Source organism: Leptodactylus fuscus, chromosome 2, assembly GCF_031893055.1.
Source record: "Leptodactylus fuscus isolate aLepFus1 chromosome 2, aLepFus1.hap2, whole genome shotgun sequence".
Classification (NCBI taxonomy): Eukaryota; Metazoa; Chordata; class Amphibia; order Anura; family Leptodactylidae; genus Leptodactylus; species Leptodactylus fuscus.
The window spans coordinates 206,782,840-206,800,935 of NC_134266.1; positions in this window are offsets into that span (position 1 = coordinate 206,782,840).

Sequence of the window (18,096 nt, forward strand, 5' to 3'; positions counted from 1 at the left end):
CCTGCAGCGCTTTAGAGCAGCGTTTCCAGCCCGTAGAGCCTTAGCCTAAATTTGCAGATTTTTGGATGGGATGGATGGGATTAGCTGGAATCTCTTTCACTTTGCAGGTACTGTGAAATGCAATGTGGAGCTTCAGGCTTCCATTTAATCCCTTAAGAACACAGCCAAGCCAGTATTGACCCTAAAGACTTAGTAATTTGTGTCTCTGTTTTATTGTCATGAAGCCATAACCTTTTTACTTTTCCATCCATGTGGCTATTTAGGGACTTGTTTTATTGCAAGACAAGTTGTAATTTTCACTGACATTATTGATTATAATTTATTGACTGTTTTTTAATTAATTCCTTAATTATTTATTTTTTTGGGGGGGTTAAACCATCCAATTTAGGCATACTAGTTTTAATTGTAAATTTGGCGACGTTCATGATACAGAATAAATACTTCCGAAGGTGAGCACAATCATTGTGATACCAAGTTTCTATTTTTTTTTTGCTGTTATACAGTACATATAGAACTTTTAAAAATTGTTGTGGACACCTTAGATGGTGTGCTCTAGTTATTTCCAATTGTAGATGTTACTGTTCACACCTACTTCTTAGTGACTGTCCCAGCTCTTGACACAACAGATTCACTAACCTGTTACTTCATAGGACTAACTATTACATCATGGTGCTTGATGAAGTAACTCCTGACATCTCCCTGCTGGTGAGCTGTTTGTAGGGGTTGCACACTGGAATAAGCGATGCAGTCTTTTCAACATCTACAGGGGAGCTGTGTAACCATTAACAGGTGGTCAGCAGGGGACAAAGAGTCATATGCCCACTGATACAATATTTATAGTTTATAGTAAGTATAGTATAGTAAAATAAGCCATCAATTTTTAAAAGGTTGGATAACCCCTTTAACTATAATTCTTTAGATTGTTTTATATAATACCCGTGAGTTCGTCTGCGTTTTGTTGGCTTCGATGACCAACCTATATTCAGCAAATTGACCTCCTGACCCCCACAATTACAGGCTTTAAGAAGGACCTGAAGACTCACCTATTCAGGAAGGCCTACAACCTCCAATAACACTATCACCACACCACCATCTGAACGGTCTCCCCCTCTCCTTCTGTCTCTACCCCCTTCCCTCATAGATTGTAAGCCCTCGCGGGCAGGGCCCTCTACTCCACTGTGCCAGTCAGTCATTGTTAGTATTATATCTACCTGTATATTCTGTGTATTGTGTGTAACCCCCAAATGTAAAGCACCATGGAATTAATGGTGCTATATAAATAAATAAATAAATAAATAAATAAATAATAATAATAATAACCTGAGAGAAGCTGCGGCAAGAGCATTTTAACCCCTTAGTGACCAGCCTATTTTGGACCTTAATGACCAAGCCAAATTTTGGAAATTTGCCCTGTGTGACTTTATCAGTGAATAATTCTGTAACAGTATAGCGCATCCAAGCGATTTTGATATTGTTTTTTCGTGACATGTTGTACTTTACTGAGAAGGTAAAATTAGGCTGATATAACTTGTGTAAATTTATTGAAAAACTCGCAAATGCTGAAAATGTTGAAATTTTTTCAATGTTTTCCATTTTCAGCTGCGATATCTCACATATGCACAATAATACAGGGCAAAAAAGTTAGTAGTTATATACTTCCAAATGTTCCTTTTGTGTTTCAAGCATATTTGAAATAATTTTAACATATTTGAGTAACTTAGACAATTTACAAGTTTATCAAGTTTATAAGCAAATTTTGGAAATTTGGAGTATGTGATTTTTTTCCTGTACCAAGCTATGTTTGCAGACAGGAATTGATGGCATAATGACAGAAACTCCCATTAAATGACCCAATTTGTAAAACTAGACCCCTTCAGGTATTCTTTGAGGGGTTTAGTGAGCATTTTGATCAAACAAATATTATTTTGCAAGAATTATTACAAATGATGAAAAAAAATTACATTTTCATTTTCTTCAAATGTGTCATTTTAAAGCCAATTTTTTTGCACACAACACATCAAAAAGAAGAAACACACCCCAAAATATATCACCCCACTTCTCCCGTGTTAAATAATGTACACTTTGTGGCCTTAGTCCTATGTACGCACATACAGTAGGGCCCAAGAGGTAGGGAGGGCAAATGGATTTCAAAACACAAATCTTGCTTGCAGATATTTTAGGCCCATTGCACATTTGAACAAGATTTCAGTTACCAAAGCAATTGAAAACCCCCATAAATGACCCCATTTTATAAACTAGACCCCTTAAGGTATTCATTGAGGGGTAGAGTGAGTACTTTTACCCCATAAGTTTTTAGAAATGTTGTGTCAAACAAAAAAATTTCATATTTTTTTCACAAAAGTGTCATTTTATAGGCAGGTTTTTTTTTGGAAATAACACATGAAAATGAAGAAAAACACTCCAAAGTAGATGACTCCATTTCTCCTGTGTTCAAAAACGTACACTTTGTGGCCTTAATTCTATATACGGACGCACGGTAGGGCCCAAAAAGAAGGGAGCACCAACTGGATTTCAAGACACAATTTTTGCTTCTAAATGTTTCAGGCCCATTGCACATTCAAACAATTGAAACCCCCCATAAATGACACCATTTTATAAACTAGACCCCTTGAGGTATTCATTGAGGGGTATAGTCAGTATTTTGACCCCATAGGTTTTAAAAGAATTTGTGTCAAACAAAAAATTCTCATATTTTTTACACAAAAGAGTCATTTTAAAGGCAGTTTTTTTGCACACAAGGCATGAAAATAAAGAAAAACACCCCAAAATAGATGGCCCCATTTCTCCAGTGTTCAAAAATGTACACTTTGTAGCCTTAATCCTATGTACGGATGCACGGTAGGGCCCAAAGAGATGGGAGCACCAACTGAATTTCAAGACACAAATTTTGCTTGCAGATATTTCAGGCCCATTGCACATTCAAACAAGATTTAAGTTACCAAAACAATTGAAACCACCCATAAATGACCCCATTTTATAAACTAGACCCCTTTAAGGTATTCATTGAGGGGTATAGTGAGTAGTTTGACCCTATAGCCGTTTCACAGATTTTACTAACCTTGGGATGTTTAGGTTAAAAATTACTAAAATGTCCCTTTATCCCCAAAGTTTTCATTTTCACAAGGGGTTAAAATAGAAAAAGTCCCCCACAGTTTGTTACACAATTTCTCCTGAACACGGCAATACCTCATATGTGGCCATAATCTGCTGTATGGGGATATGGTGGGGCTCAGAATGGAAAGAGCGCTATTTGGGTTTTGGAGAGCAGATTTTGCTGGAATAGTTTTCAGGGGCCATGTCGCATTTGCTGAGCCCCTAAAGTATCAATACAATGCAAACCCCTCAAAAGTGACCCCATTTTAAAAACTACACCTATCAAAGAATGTATCAAGGGGTATTATCATTTTGAGCCTAAAAATGCTTCCCAAAAATTAATGTACAAAATGAAAATTGAAATTTTGAAAGAAATCTGCCATTTCGGTGCCCAATACGTTGCACCCACTTTGTGTTGTCAGAGACCTGCACTCCTGAAACTATTAAGTGGACCATCCCGAGGGGGCAAAAATTATATATGTGGGTGTAAACTGCTGCTTGGGCACTCAGCAGGGCTCAGAAGGGAAGGAGCACTGTGCGTTTTAGCTTTTGGGGTACAGATGTAGAGGGACCCTCTGGGCACCATGATGTTTTTGCAGAGCCCTGGAGGTTCCAGTAAACTGGAATTCCCTAAGAAGTGACCCCATTTTGTAGGGGCAATTTTAGGGTCTCTGCAAATGTGACACGGTGTCCAAACACCAACAATCTAAATCTGCACTCCAAAAGCACATATCGCTCCTTCACATCTGCGCCCTGCTGTGTACCCAAATGGCAGTGTATGCCAACATGTATGACACTGGTGTACCTCGGATAACGGACTTAATGCCATATGTGGGTATAAATGGCTGTTTGAGCACAGCCGAGCACAGAAGGGAAGGAGCGCTATTTTGGTTTTTGGCGCACAGTTTGGTTTTTGGACGTCACTTTTGCAAAGACCCTGAATCGCCAATAAAGTGGAATCCGCAGACGTCACCCCATTTTGGACACTAGCCCACTGATGGGATTTATCAAGTGGCGTAGTGAGCATTTTTAACCCTTGAGTGTTGCATTTATTTAGTTTCCAGAAATGAAATCGCAACTGATAATGAGAAGTTAAAAATGAAATTTTTCCAGAGATTCGCCATTTCAGTGCTCGATATGTTGTGCCCAACTTATGTCAGCAGAGATACACACTCCAAAAACTGGTAAGCGGGTATCCTGGGCACAACAGCTTTTAGAGCGTTCATCTCTGATACGAGTCGGACACAACATATTAGGCACTGAAATGACGGATTCCTGGAAAAATGGTCATTTTCACTTCACACAATCAGCTTCATATCATTTATGGATAATAAGTTATAGCAACACTTGGGGGTTAAAAATGTTCTTTGTACCCCTGAATAAATCCTTCAGGGGTGTAGTTTCCAAAATAAGGTCTCATATCAGGGGATTCCACTTTACTGGTGTTTCAGCTCTACAAAAGTGCCATGGCATCCAAAAACCAAACCTTCTGTGCTCCAAAAACCCAATAACCCTTCTTCCCTTCTGTGTCCGGCTGTGCCCTAATATCAGTTAATACCCACATATGACATTACGTCCAATATAATGGGTACACCAGTGTCATACATGTGTCATACCTGTGGCATAAACTGCAGTTTGGGCACACAGCAGGGCGCAGAAGGGAAGGAGCGCTATGCAGCTTTTGGAGTACAGGTTCAGATGTTTGGTATCTGAACGCCATGTCATGTTTGTAGAATCTGTAAGGTACCAGAAAAGTGGATTCCCCAAAGGAGTGACCCCATTTTGAAAACTGCACCCCTCAAAGAATTTATCAGGGGGTGTAGTGAGTATTAGTATCCCGGACGTGACTGCACAGCAGATGGCGAAGAGTGAATATATAAGCTGTGCGGAGAACATTGCAGACACCAAATTCCCTACTATGTTCCAGGAGCTCTTATGATTGGGGGAGTCACTCTGGGGGTCATTTCTGGTGTCTGTTCCCTCATAAACTGTAAATCTGGGGTGTCCCCTGATATTCACTCGCACAGCTTATATATTCCCTTCCTGACGCAGCCAGTCGTGTTCTAATGATTTGGCGATTTTTGCGGGTTTTTGTCTTCACATTACTAGATGCTATATTTTCTTTATTTTTCTGGTGATGTGGCCATATAAGGGCTTGTTGTTTGCGGGATGAGGTGTATTTTGTAATGACACCATTTTTGGGTGCCTACAATCTATTGAATACATTTTATTAACTCTTTTTCTGCTGGATTTAAAAAAAAATAAAATCAATTCTGGCATTGAATTTTCCCTTTTAAATTTTGCGCCATGCAGCGTACAGTAAAAGTAACATGTGTCCTTTATTCTGTGGGTCGGTACGGTTACTGCAATTCCTCATTTATAGTATTTTTTTATGCGATACTAAGTCTGCAGAACAAAAACACATTTGGGGACATAAATCAGTGATTTTTTTGCATCGCCATCTTCTGAGAGGCGTAACATTTTTATTTTTCGGTTGACAGTGTTGGTTGAGGGCTTATTTTTTGCGGGACAACCTGCGCTTTTTATTGGTACTATTGTGGGTGCATATGACTTTTTTTATCACTTTTTATAGCATATTTTCTAAGGTGAGATGGCAAAAAAATCACTACTTCTGGTGGGTTTTTTACGGGGGGTTTTTTTCCGACGTTTACCGTATACATTAAGTATTATTTCAGTTTTATTTTACAGATTGTTACGGACGTGATGATACCAAATATGTATTGTTTTTATTAATTTTTAGGTTTTTTTTTTTTTTTTACATAACTCATTTTCTATAGAAAAAAGGGGATTTTTGGGGCTTTATAACTTTATTAATTTTTTTCAAAAGCTTTATTTATTTTTCACTTTTTTTCACTTTTTATTTCACTTTTTTATGTATCCCTTTTAGGACACTTGATTCAGCAATGATTTCATTGCTGAATCAGTGTTACAGGCTGGAGACACAGGCTGCACGTCTCCAGTCTGTAACAGGAAGCCAAGCGATGTAGACGCATTGCTTGGCTTCCTGAGTACTGGGGGCAGGATCAACCAGGTAACGGGGGGCTCAGGCAGTCTGGGGTCACTAGCCAGACCCCAGACTGCATGTTTTGTATATCGGCACCCATTGATCTCGCCGCGGGGGGGGTGCCGATATGACCGGCACCATCACGGAACCGCTTCAGTTCCGTGATCATGTTTGATGTCATGTTTGATCACTGAACTGAAGGGGCTCCGATGGGGGGTTATGGAGCAAGGTCTTAGCTATAAGATATAGCTAAGACTTGCTCCAACTACGTCGGCACTGACAGGGAATACTTCCCTGACTGCCCGACGTAGTTTTCCTATAGGGCAGTCAGGAAGGACCTGTCAGTGCCGACGTAGATTCCCTATGGGCCGTTAAGGGGTTAATATAGTATGTGAACATAAATTCATAACAGTCGTGAAGCCATGTCATTTATCGGGATAAAAAGTAGCCTATGTGTTAAACGAGGTTGAAAACTATCTATGTCCCAAATTTCATTTGCATCCGTTAAGCCGTTTTTGCGTTATTGACTAACAAACATCCAGACTTTCACATTTATAATATTAGTACTGTAGGATGAAACAATGCAAAGTACCGTCGTGTATATATATTAATATTCTTCTAGGACCTTGCTATCACAATTACATTTGTAACAAAATAGGGGCACCACAGTGCCCAAAGAAGTTAAAAGCTGACAAGGTGGATTAGTGTTGAGGGCACTAATACATTGTTCTACTCCATAACACATTGGTGTATTCTTCTCGATCAACTGGTGTTAGACGGTTCTTGTTTCTTTGAGAAATACAATAAGTAATGTAACTGGTAATAACAGTGAAGAGTGTTGATCCAAGGATCTGAACGACTGAGAGAAGGATTTTTTCTCACTCTATGGCAAATTGGTCTATGCTGCTTAAATACATGTTTTTTGCTTTCTCTGGATGAACTGTAGTTCATAAGAATGAAAGGTTAAACTCAATGGACGTTTGCCTTTTTTTCTTTTTTCAAGTATCTAACTATGTAAGGTCAAGCAAAACTGTAGTATATTGCAGCTTCTTATGTAATAGCCAGAAAATCATATTGTGAAGAAGCCAAGTTTTCAGAATATCAAGGTCTTAAACACTTGTAGCCATTGCTGGTCTCTAATCTGTCCAAATGACAAACTATCTCAGACAGAAATAAAACATGAAATAACACAAATTATAATTAAATACATTTACTTGGTTTAGAGTCAAACATTATTTTATTATATGCAGGAGTGCAATGGATTTGGCTGGGTAGTCGGTGAGATAGGGTCCCAATCCTTATCATATAATCAAGAAGACCTCACCACGAAACAAAGATTCTTTAGTTTGAATGCTTATTTATTTTTCAAAGGATTCGATAATGCTTGGTGAAAAACTATAAACGTTTTCGGCCTATTTGGCCTTCATCAGACTCTACAAAAGTGAAAAAAATAAAATAAAATGAAACAGTGGAACAAAAGTGAGCTATACACCATTGCATTATGTACAACAATATCATCTAGTGCTAAACAAAGTAGTGTACAAAATATACAAAATATACATCACAATTGCGCTATATCACATAGAGGAAAAACACGATCAGGCCTGATAACACAGGGAGACATATTTCAGCCTGTTGATGGATATATATGTACATGAAAAAGTAAATCGCCTTTCAGCCGTATGGGTCCTTGGTCACACGAGGTTGAGATATAGATGAGGATAGAGAAAATGTCCCAATTGTACCAAGAGAAAAAAGGTATAACAAAATCCTGATCGTATATACTCCTATGGAGATAAAGAAACAAATTGAGGTGAAGAATGACTAGTAGCACGTACCAATTCAAACTGATGGAGGAGTAGAAGGTGAGTAGAAACAATAAGGTGTTTCAAAGGACCTATAGAAGAATATATATTGTCAAATCAGATAGTACTATGGTGAAATATAAATGATACATGTGTAGAGTGAGGTAATGCCTTACCCTCTGTGGGTTGAGGTAGAGAGTATTGCAGCGCAGTAAAATGCCGTTTAGGTGATACTATAAAGAGATGTATATACATTAATACTGGTATTTAATATTTTGAAAAAGAAAGGACCAAATAGGGTTAGCTTACCCTAAAGTGGGGGCTGTAATGCTGAATCCGTAGGGCAAATATTAAATGCTGTAGTGGTTGGAGATAAGCTGTCAATACAATATGGGTAGTGTTAAATATCAGATCCTTTGTAGCTGATGTCAAATGTCACATGCTATATGCTGAGAGCTGTTACCTGTCTCCCTTCCTTCTAGTAGCTGTAGAAGTAGCAGTGTACCCTGGGGATAGAGAGTACAACAATCAGGGTTCCAATATGAATCCCCTGGGGGGTAAGAAGTACCTTGTCATAGTGTCCTGGTGAATGGGAATCCTCCTTACCTCAGGGGGAATGTGAGGTCCGTCCTCATGCATTGGTGGTGTGGTAGCTACTGCGGGCGGTCAGCGCTTTATCTTGCGCTAGACCGGCCCGCAGTGACGTCACGACGCATGTGCGTCATGCGCCGTGACGTTCCGCCGTGCGCACGTGTCATTCTATTGAATGACAGTGCAGCCGGACGATGTGTATTGCGGTCACGTGGAGAATCATTCCCACGTGACCTATCACCATGGAAACCCTCGGCACGCTTGGCAACTTGCAGAGACCTGCGGTCACTCGCTAAATCATTAGCACGTGACCAGTAACCATGGTGCCCGCCCGGCCCATACACTAGAAGTGTTGCTCTGTATGGTCGGGGGAGGAGGGACAGCACCCTGATGAATGAATGCATGTTCTGGGGGAAAAACAGCTGTTGTACTGTATGAGTGGATGAGAAATGAACAAACTACATGAGGAAGATGATAAATAAGGATAAAAATGGTAAGAGTGCATAGAAGTAAAGCGGGAGAAAAATGAACAGACTACCTGGGGGAAAGAAATAAACCAGGATTAGAAATGGTGAAAGCAAGAGAATCGGGAGTGAAAATGTTAGTACATAAACACAGGAAAAGACCAAGCATTGCAAAGATTCTGCAATGCAAGTTGGTGATGGACCAAGGATACCTTACTCTGTGGCGTCACAATAGCTCGTTTATCGGCGATTCTGAAAAAACATATAAAATACGTATTAATGTCAAGAGTCCAAAAATTAGAGAAAAGCAGAGATGTCGTACTCCCTATTCAGTCCCTGGGGTTCCATTGTCTGAAGTGTGTAGATCCAGAACGCTTCTCTGCGTTTTAGGAGGCGTATTCTGTCGCCCCCCCTCCTCGGTGTCTCTACTTGTTCCAAGACTTGGAAGCGTAATTGGGCGATATTGTGGTTTTGACCAATGAAGTGTGCTGGTATGGGAAGATGTAGTAACTGGCAACGAATGTTCGATTTATGTTGGCGTATGCGGTCTCGCACACGTTGGGTAGTTTCTCCCACGTATGCGAGACCGCATGGGCATTTAATCAGATAGACCACGTACGAGGACTCACATGTATAGTATCCTGACGTCGGAAAAGTGCGTCCTGATAAGGGATGATAAATCTTATCACCTCTGAGTATGTTGGAGCACTGAAGGCAACCTAAACAGGGGAAAGTACCCCTCCTTGGTGTGTCTAGGAAAGTTTGTCTGGATAGTCGCTGGTTGGAACCCAGGTCTGCCTTTACTACGGTGTCACGAATGTTTTTAGGGCGTTTGTAGCATGGCATAAATCCATTTTGAAATTCATCTATATTGGGGAATGATCTTTTTAGAGTGTCCCAGTGTTTACGAATTATCCGATGGATTTCATAGTTGAAAGGGTGATACGTATGAATAAAAGGAATCCTTTTGGGTTTTACTCTAGTGGTCACTTGTGTACTGCTTGTAGGAAACTCCTCCAGGATGGAAGGAGGATAGCCACGTTCACAAAATTTTAGACGCATCTCTTCCAGTCGGGAAGCGCGTTTTAGTGGGTCCTCTACTATGCGACTAACTCTAGTATATTGTGATTTAGGCAGGGACTTTTTGGTTGGTTGAAGCAACCAAAAAGTCCCTGCCTAAATCACAATATACTAGAGTTAGTCGCATAGTAGAGGACCCACTAAAACGCGCTTCCCGACTGGAAGAGATGCGTCTAAAATTTTGTGAACGTGGCTATCCTCCTTCCATCCTGGAGGAGTTTCCTACAAGCAGTACACAAGTGACCACTAGAGTAAAACCCAAAAGGATTCCTTTTATTCATACGTATCACCCTTTCAACTATGAAATCCATCGGATAATTCGTAAACACTGGGACACTCTAAAAAGATCATTCCCCAATATAGATGAATTTCAAAATGGATTTATGCCATGCTACAAACGCCCTAAAAACATTCGTGACACCGTAGTAAAGGCAGACCTGGGTTCCAACCAGCGACTATCCAGACAAACTTTCCTAGACACACCAAGGAGGGGTACTTTCCCCTGTTTAGGTTGCCTTCAGTGCTCCAACATACTCAGAGGTGATAAGATTTATCATCCCTTATCAGGACGCACTTTTCCGACGTCAGGATACTATACATGTGAGTCCTCGTACGTGGTCTATCTGATTAAATGCCCATGCGGTCTCGCATACGTGGGAGAAACTACCCAACGTGTGCGAGACCGCATACGCCAACATAAATCGAACATTCGTTGCCAGTTACTACATCTTCCCATACCAGCACACTTCATTGGTCAAAACCACAATATCGCCCAATTACGCTTCCAAGTCTTGGAACAAGTAGAGACACCGAGGAGGGGGGGCGACAGAATACGCCTCCTAAAACGCAGAGAAGCGTTCTGGATCTACACACTTCAGACAATGGAACCCCAGGGACTGAATAGGGAGTACGACATCTCTGCTTTTCTCTAATTTTTGGACTCTTGACATTAATACGTATTTTATATGTTTTTTCAGAATCGCCGATAAACGAGCTATTGTGACGCCACAGAGTAAGGTATCCTTGGTCCATCACCAACTTGCATTGCAGAATCTTTGCAATGCTTGGTCTTTTCCTGTGTTTATGTACTAACATTTTCACTCCCGATTCTCTTGCTTTCACCATTTCTAATCCTGGTTTATTTCTTTCCCCCAGGTAGTCTGTTCATTTTTCTCCCGCTTTACTTCTATGCACTCTTACCATTTTTATCCTTATTTATCATCTTCCTCATGTAGTTTGTTCATTTCTCATCCACTCATACAGTACAACAGCTGTTTTTCCCCCAGAACATGCATTCATTCATCAGGGTGCTGTCCCTCCTCCCCCGACCATACAGAGCAACACTTCTAGTGTATGGGCCGGGCGGGCACCATGGTTACTGGTCACGTGCTAATGATTTAGCGAGTGACCGCAGGTCTCTGCAAGTTGCCAAGCGTGCCGAGGGTTTCCATGGTGATAGGTCACGTGGGAATGATTCTCCACGTGACCGCAATACACATCGTCCGGCTGCACTGTCATTCAATAGAATGACACGTGCGCACGGCGGGACGTCACGGCGCATGACGCACATGCGTCGTGACGTCGCTGCGGGCCGGTCTAGCGCAAGATAAAGCGCTGACCGCCCGCAGTAGCTACCACACCACCAATGCATGAGGACGGACCTCACATTCCCCCTGAGGTAAGGAGGATTCCCATTCACCAGGACACTATGACAAGGTACTTCTTACCCCCCAGGGGATTCATATTGGAACCCTGATTGTTGTACTCTCTATCCCCAGGGTACACTGCTACTTCTACAGCTACTAGAAGGAAGGGAGACAGGTAACAGCTCTCAGCATATAGCATGTGACATTTGACATCAGCTACAAAGGATCTGATATTTAACACTACCCATATTGTATTGACAGCTTATCTCCAACCACTACAGCATTTAATATTTGCCCTACGGATTCAGCATTACAGCCCCCACTTTAGGGTAAGCTAACCCTATTTGGTCCTTTCTTTTTCAAAATATTAAATACCAGTATTAATGTATATACATCTCTTTATAGTATCACCTAAACGGCATTTTACTGCGCTGCAATACTCTCTACCTCAACCCACAGAGGGTAAGGCATTACCTCACTCTACACATGTATCATTTATATTTCACCATAGTACTATCTGATTTGACAATATATATTCTTCTATAGGTCCTTTGAAACACCTTATTGTTTCTACTCACCTTCTACTCCTCCATCAGTTTGAATTGGTACGTGCTACTAGTCATTCTTCACCTCAATTTGTTTCTTTATCTCCATAGGAGTATATACGATCAGGATTTTGTTATACCTTTTTTCTCTTGGTACAATTGGGACATTTTCTCTATCCTCATCTATATCTCAATCTCGTGTGACCAAGGACCCATACGGCTGAAAGGCGATTTACTTTTTCATGTACATATATATCCATCAACAGGCTGAAATATGTCTCCCTGTGTTATCAGGCCTGATCGTGTTTTTCCTCTATGTGATATAGCGCAATTGTGATGTATATTTTGTATATTTTGTACACTACTTTGTTTAGCACTAGATGATATTGTTGTACATAATGCAATGGTGTATAGCTCACTTTTGTTCCACTGTTTCATTCTATTTTATTTTTTTCACTTTTGTAGAGTCTGATGAAGGCCAAATAGGCCGAAAACGTTTATAGTTTTTCACCAAGCATTATCGAATCCTTTGAAAAATAAATAAGCATTCAAACTAAAGAATCTTTGTTTCGTGGTGAGGTCTTCTTGATTATTTTATTATATTTCACCTTATTCAGGCTAAAGGGATTGTCCATAGATTGTTTATTATAATTGACGTAGTTTGAGGAGAACAATATCATTTCCTTTAGCTTTGTATGAATTATAGATGTATTCTCCCTTACGCTAGATTCACACTAGTGTTTGGGTCCACATGGGGACCTCAAAGACAGAGAACATGTCTTGTTAAAAAATGATTACCCATAGGAACCTGCGGATCCCATAGACTATAATGGGGCACGTCCAGTTTTTGCCAGTTTTATACTGAAACCAGTTGAGAGGATAGTCCTCCTTGCTGGACTTTTCTCGATTTCTCCCATGGTTGGACCTGCCCAGATATGTCTATCACAAATTAAGCTGGTTTTCTCAACACAATATGTTTTGGTGACAAAGTATCACAAAATGCTATATTAACTATCTTATATGTGTCTACATCTGACCAGCAAGCAGAATAGGATGAATTGCAACCTTTTGAGTCTTAGCATGTTGTGATTTCAAGACAGATGGGAATGTTTAGCCAAATTTGAGATCAGTTGACTGCAGTGGTAATTCTTATTCTTATTCTTATGGTAGAGTTGGAAGGGACCTCAAGGGCCATCGGGTCCAACCCCCTGCGAGTGCAGGTTTTCCTAAATCATCCCAGCTATATGTTTATCCAGATTCCGCTTGAAGATTTCCATTGATGGAGCGCCCACCACCTCCCGTGGCAGCCTATTCCACTCTCTCACTACCCTCACTGTCAGAAAGTTTTTCCTAATGTCTAATCTGTATCTCTTTCCCTTTAGTTTCATCCCATTGCTTCTTGTACTTCCTTGTGCTAATGAAAATAGGGTAGATCCCTCTGCACTGTGACTGCCTTTCAGATATTTGTAGACTTCTATTAAATCTCCCCTCAGCCTTCTCTTCTGCAAACTAAACAATCCCAGTTCTTTTAGCCGCTCCTCATAGGACATGGTTTGCAGACCTTCCACCATTTTGGTTGCTCTTCTCTGGACTTGCTCCAATATATCGATGTCTTTCTTGAATTGAGGCGCCCAGAACTGTACACAGTATTCCAGGTGTGGTCTGACCAGGGAAGAGTACAGCGGAATAATGACCTCTCTTGATCTAGAGTCAATGCTTGTCTTAATACATCCCAGAATTTTATTAGCCTTTTTTGCAGCAGCACCGCACTGTTGGCTCATGTTGAATTTGTGATAATGTAACCAGCTAACCACTTAGAATAAACCAAAGGTGCTTAATTCAAGTTGCAACTAGTATCTGTTTCTGTACACTTCTATGAACTTGTTAAAATTTGTAAAAATAATAATAAAATCAGAAATTAAAACAAAACACTTCAAGTTGCTTAATTTTGTTGGCTTTTATAACTTTTTTTTTGTAATAATACAATGAAACAGCGTGCATTACAAGGTATATTGTCAATAAAACCAAGGCAAAGACATCACTGTGACATGTGGGGTGTTACAAAAGAATCATAGAGACTAAACATAACATTGTAAGTGATAAATTGAGATATGATAAAAAGACACCCCAAAACATTTTCCTCTGCCCATGGAAAGGGGGAACATAGTGGAAGGTTTTGATCTTCCGAGTGATATAGTTATTGCTTTCCTGATAATGAGTTCTTTATGAGAATATTGCAGATCTTCCCTCTGTAAAGGTTGCAGAATATTGGAGTTACCCTAATTAGAGATGGGTGGGGAAGAAGAGACAAAGGGATGTAGGGAAGGAGTGGGAAAAGGATAAGAGGGAAGGTAGGGGTGAACCTAGCCTCTCTGCTGCCTGAGACGATAGAAAGGCGCCACCCTCCAAAAAATGTCCCCTCATAGTATATGTTAGGTGCTACCTATTCTATTAACCCCTTCCCGACATGCGCCGTAATAGTACGGCGCGTGTCGGGTCTGTAACTATGGCGACCGTCATAGCCGCCGGGTGTCTACTGCTTTAAGCAGTAGACAACCGGCTCTCATGCCTCCGATCGGTCCCCGGACCGATCGGAGGCATTAACCCCTCCGGCGCTGCTGTCAAAGGCGCCGGAGGCGCCATTTTCCCGGCGGCGCATGGGAGCCGCCATTTTGGCAGGGATCGCCGGCTCCTGGAGCATGCTCCAGGGCCGACGTCATGTTGCAGTGACAGCCGGGAGCCTTGTTAAAGGCTCCCAGCTGGTCTGCAAATTCTCTCTTTTGCAGGCTGGTGTATACAGCCTGCAAAAGAGATGATGATTTTTTGCAATGCATTGCAATGCATTAGCATTGTAATGCATTGCATTAGTGATCAGACCCCCTGGGGTTCAACACCCCTAGGGGGTCTAATAAATGCAAAAAAATTTTTTTAAAAAAAGTAAAAAAAAAATATAAAAAAAATATAAAAAGTATTAAAAGTTCAAATCACCCCCCTTTCCCTAGAACAAATATAAAAGTAGTTAAAAACTGTGAAACATATACATGTTAGGCGTCCGAAATCGCCCGCTCTACAAATCTATAAAAATATGTTTCCTGTTTGGTAAACGCCGTAGCAGGAAAAATAGTCAAAAGTGCCAAACCGCCGTTTTTTCACTGTTTTAATTCTGATAAAAATTTGAATAAAAAGTGATCAAAGCAATAACATTTCCCGAAAATGGTAGAACTAAAAAGTACACCCGGCCCCGCAAAAAAAGACGCCCTATGCATCCCCGTACACCTATGTATAAAAAAGTTACGGCCGTCGGAATATGGCAACTTTTAGAAAAAAAATTTTTTAACACCGTTTTGGAATTTTGTTTAGGGGTCAAAATGTAAATAAAACCATATAAATTTGGTATCCCTGGAACTGTACCGAAACACAGAATATAGGGGACATGTCATTTTGGCTGCACAGTGAACGCCGTAAAACCAAAGCCCGTAAGAAAGTCGCAGAAATGCATTTTTTCTTCAAATCCACCCCATTCTGAATTTTTTTTCCTGCTTCCCAGTACATTATATAGAATAATTAATGGTGGCATCACGAAGAAAAAATTGTCCCGCAAAAATTAAGACCTCATATGACTCTGGGAGTGGAGAAATAAAAAAGTTATGGGGTTTAGAAGGAGGGGAGTCAAAAACGAAAAACGAAAATCAAAAAATGCCATTGGCGGGAAGGGGTTAATGTAATAGGTAGCGGCTGATAATTTTCTGTCATCCATATTCTTGTCCAGGACAGCATAGAGTGCCATATCCAGGGCATACTGTAGCTGACTCTGGAGAATACTAGGATGTTAGATATAGCATCCTGGCACGCTTCAAAAAAATATGATCTGCTCAAAAACCTTCGTAACAAAGTTCAGTTATTTGAATTATTGTTTGAATTTCCCATGGACCTGATGCAGCAGGCGTACCGTGTTTGTTGTACTCCACTTCCAGAGCTGAAGAGACTACATTCCCCAAAGGATTCTACATCTGCCCCTATACTTTCTTGCTGTATTGTATAGTATATAGAAAGAGTAGCAATTCCAGACAATTCATGCATTCAGTCAGAAAGAATTTTGGTAAAATTAGTAAGACATCATATACCTTGTTGGCCTAAACTGAAATGCTTCCACAAAAACAGGTAAATTAGAAACATAATTAATTATGTTACTTAATTTAGTTTCAAATGTGCAAGGCTAGATTTACATCTGTATTTGGGTTTTCGTTTGGGGGGTACAGTTGGGGACTCCCCGAACGGAAACCTAATCCACATAAAAAAGAGGTTACCTTAGTAAACCTGCAGACCCCATAGACTATAATGGGGTCCGTGTGGTTTCCACTTGGTTTCCATCTGAAAAGGGTGAAAAATGTGGAGAGAAAAGCACTGCTTTGCTATGCCAGTCTATGGAATCCCCAAATGTAGCGCAAGCACTGGTGTGAAGACCCAGCGTCAAATGGACCATCAAAAACATTGGTCATGTGAATAGCCCCCATTCACATACAGCGAATTTAGTGCAGCCATGTGAATGCCATTACAAAAAAAAATGGTTTGATTTAGGCCTTAGCCATAGGGTAGAATCAGTCAACTGCAGCAATAGCCAAGTAAGGCAACGTTTATCCAGCTGGTTAAACAAGTTGACACTAATGTAAATAGAATTCAAGGATAAAAAAACGTTAAGTCCAAGTGTCTACAGATTCTTAAAAATCTGAAATGGCTCATCTTTAACAGCAGGAGCCATACTGTGAAAATGGAAATAACAAAAAGTGAGCCTCAGGTGATGCCATCTTCATACAGTTGTACTTGAATGTGCGGTCACTTAGCAAATCCCAAATGACTGTGAACTATTTACATTGCCTGTCTGAACAAAAAATATGTATAGATAGAAAGTTGATATCAAATACTAAATTTAATATATTTTTACACATGTCAATTTCCTTAGCGTTATCACATACAGTATAATTTGTCTATCAAGTGAAGGCATGCAAGAAGTGTTTCTTGCTCAAGTCTGGTGTGGCATTTCCTCCACTGTTATTTTGCATTGACATATATATAAGACAAGAGTTGCTGCTCTTTTATAAGAAATTGTGATAATGACAAACATTCTGATATAAAATTAATTCAGGAGAAATATGCCGTTAGAGGTGAATATTCAGTTAATTTGGAAAGTTGCTCATAGAGATGAAATACTAAGAAAGCACTTTTGGAAATGAATGGCGGAAAAATTCTTGGTTTGGGGCAACATTAAAATCTATAACAGTTTCCCAATAGATGTGTTTTAAAAAAGGTTAAAAATATTGGGGTCACTTTATCATGCCTTGCACACCAAATTTAAGGTGTACAAAAAAGAACCCCAACTTTTATTGGAAATGCATGGATTTTATTGTGCAAATATTACAAATTTTCCCCTTTTGTGCCCCTCTTGTCACTATTAAAAACAAAAATGGGCAGAATTTGGTAGGAACCTAGTTGGTCCAGGACAGGGATGCCTCAACCTGATTTACTAAAGCTCACACCAAAAACTTGTGTAAAACACACCAGAAATATATGCCCACAAGCAAAGTTCATTCTGTGGACTCACTTTACTGCTACACGCAAATATTGGCTGACATTTATTTTCAACTTTTTTATGATGTCACTAATATTTTTTTTCTAGATGCTACACAATAGCTGGTCATTGGGACCCATGCAGTGGATCTCAGGGTGGAGGAATAGATTGTCAAAACTCTGCATCTAGTTGTCCAATTTGTCTACACTATATAAAAAATAAACCTGGCAGTTTCTTAAATACAGTATATTCTTGTGAGA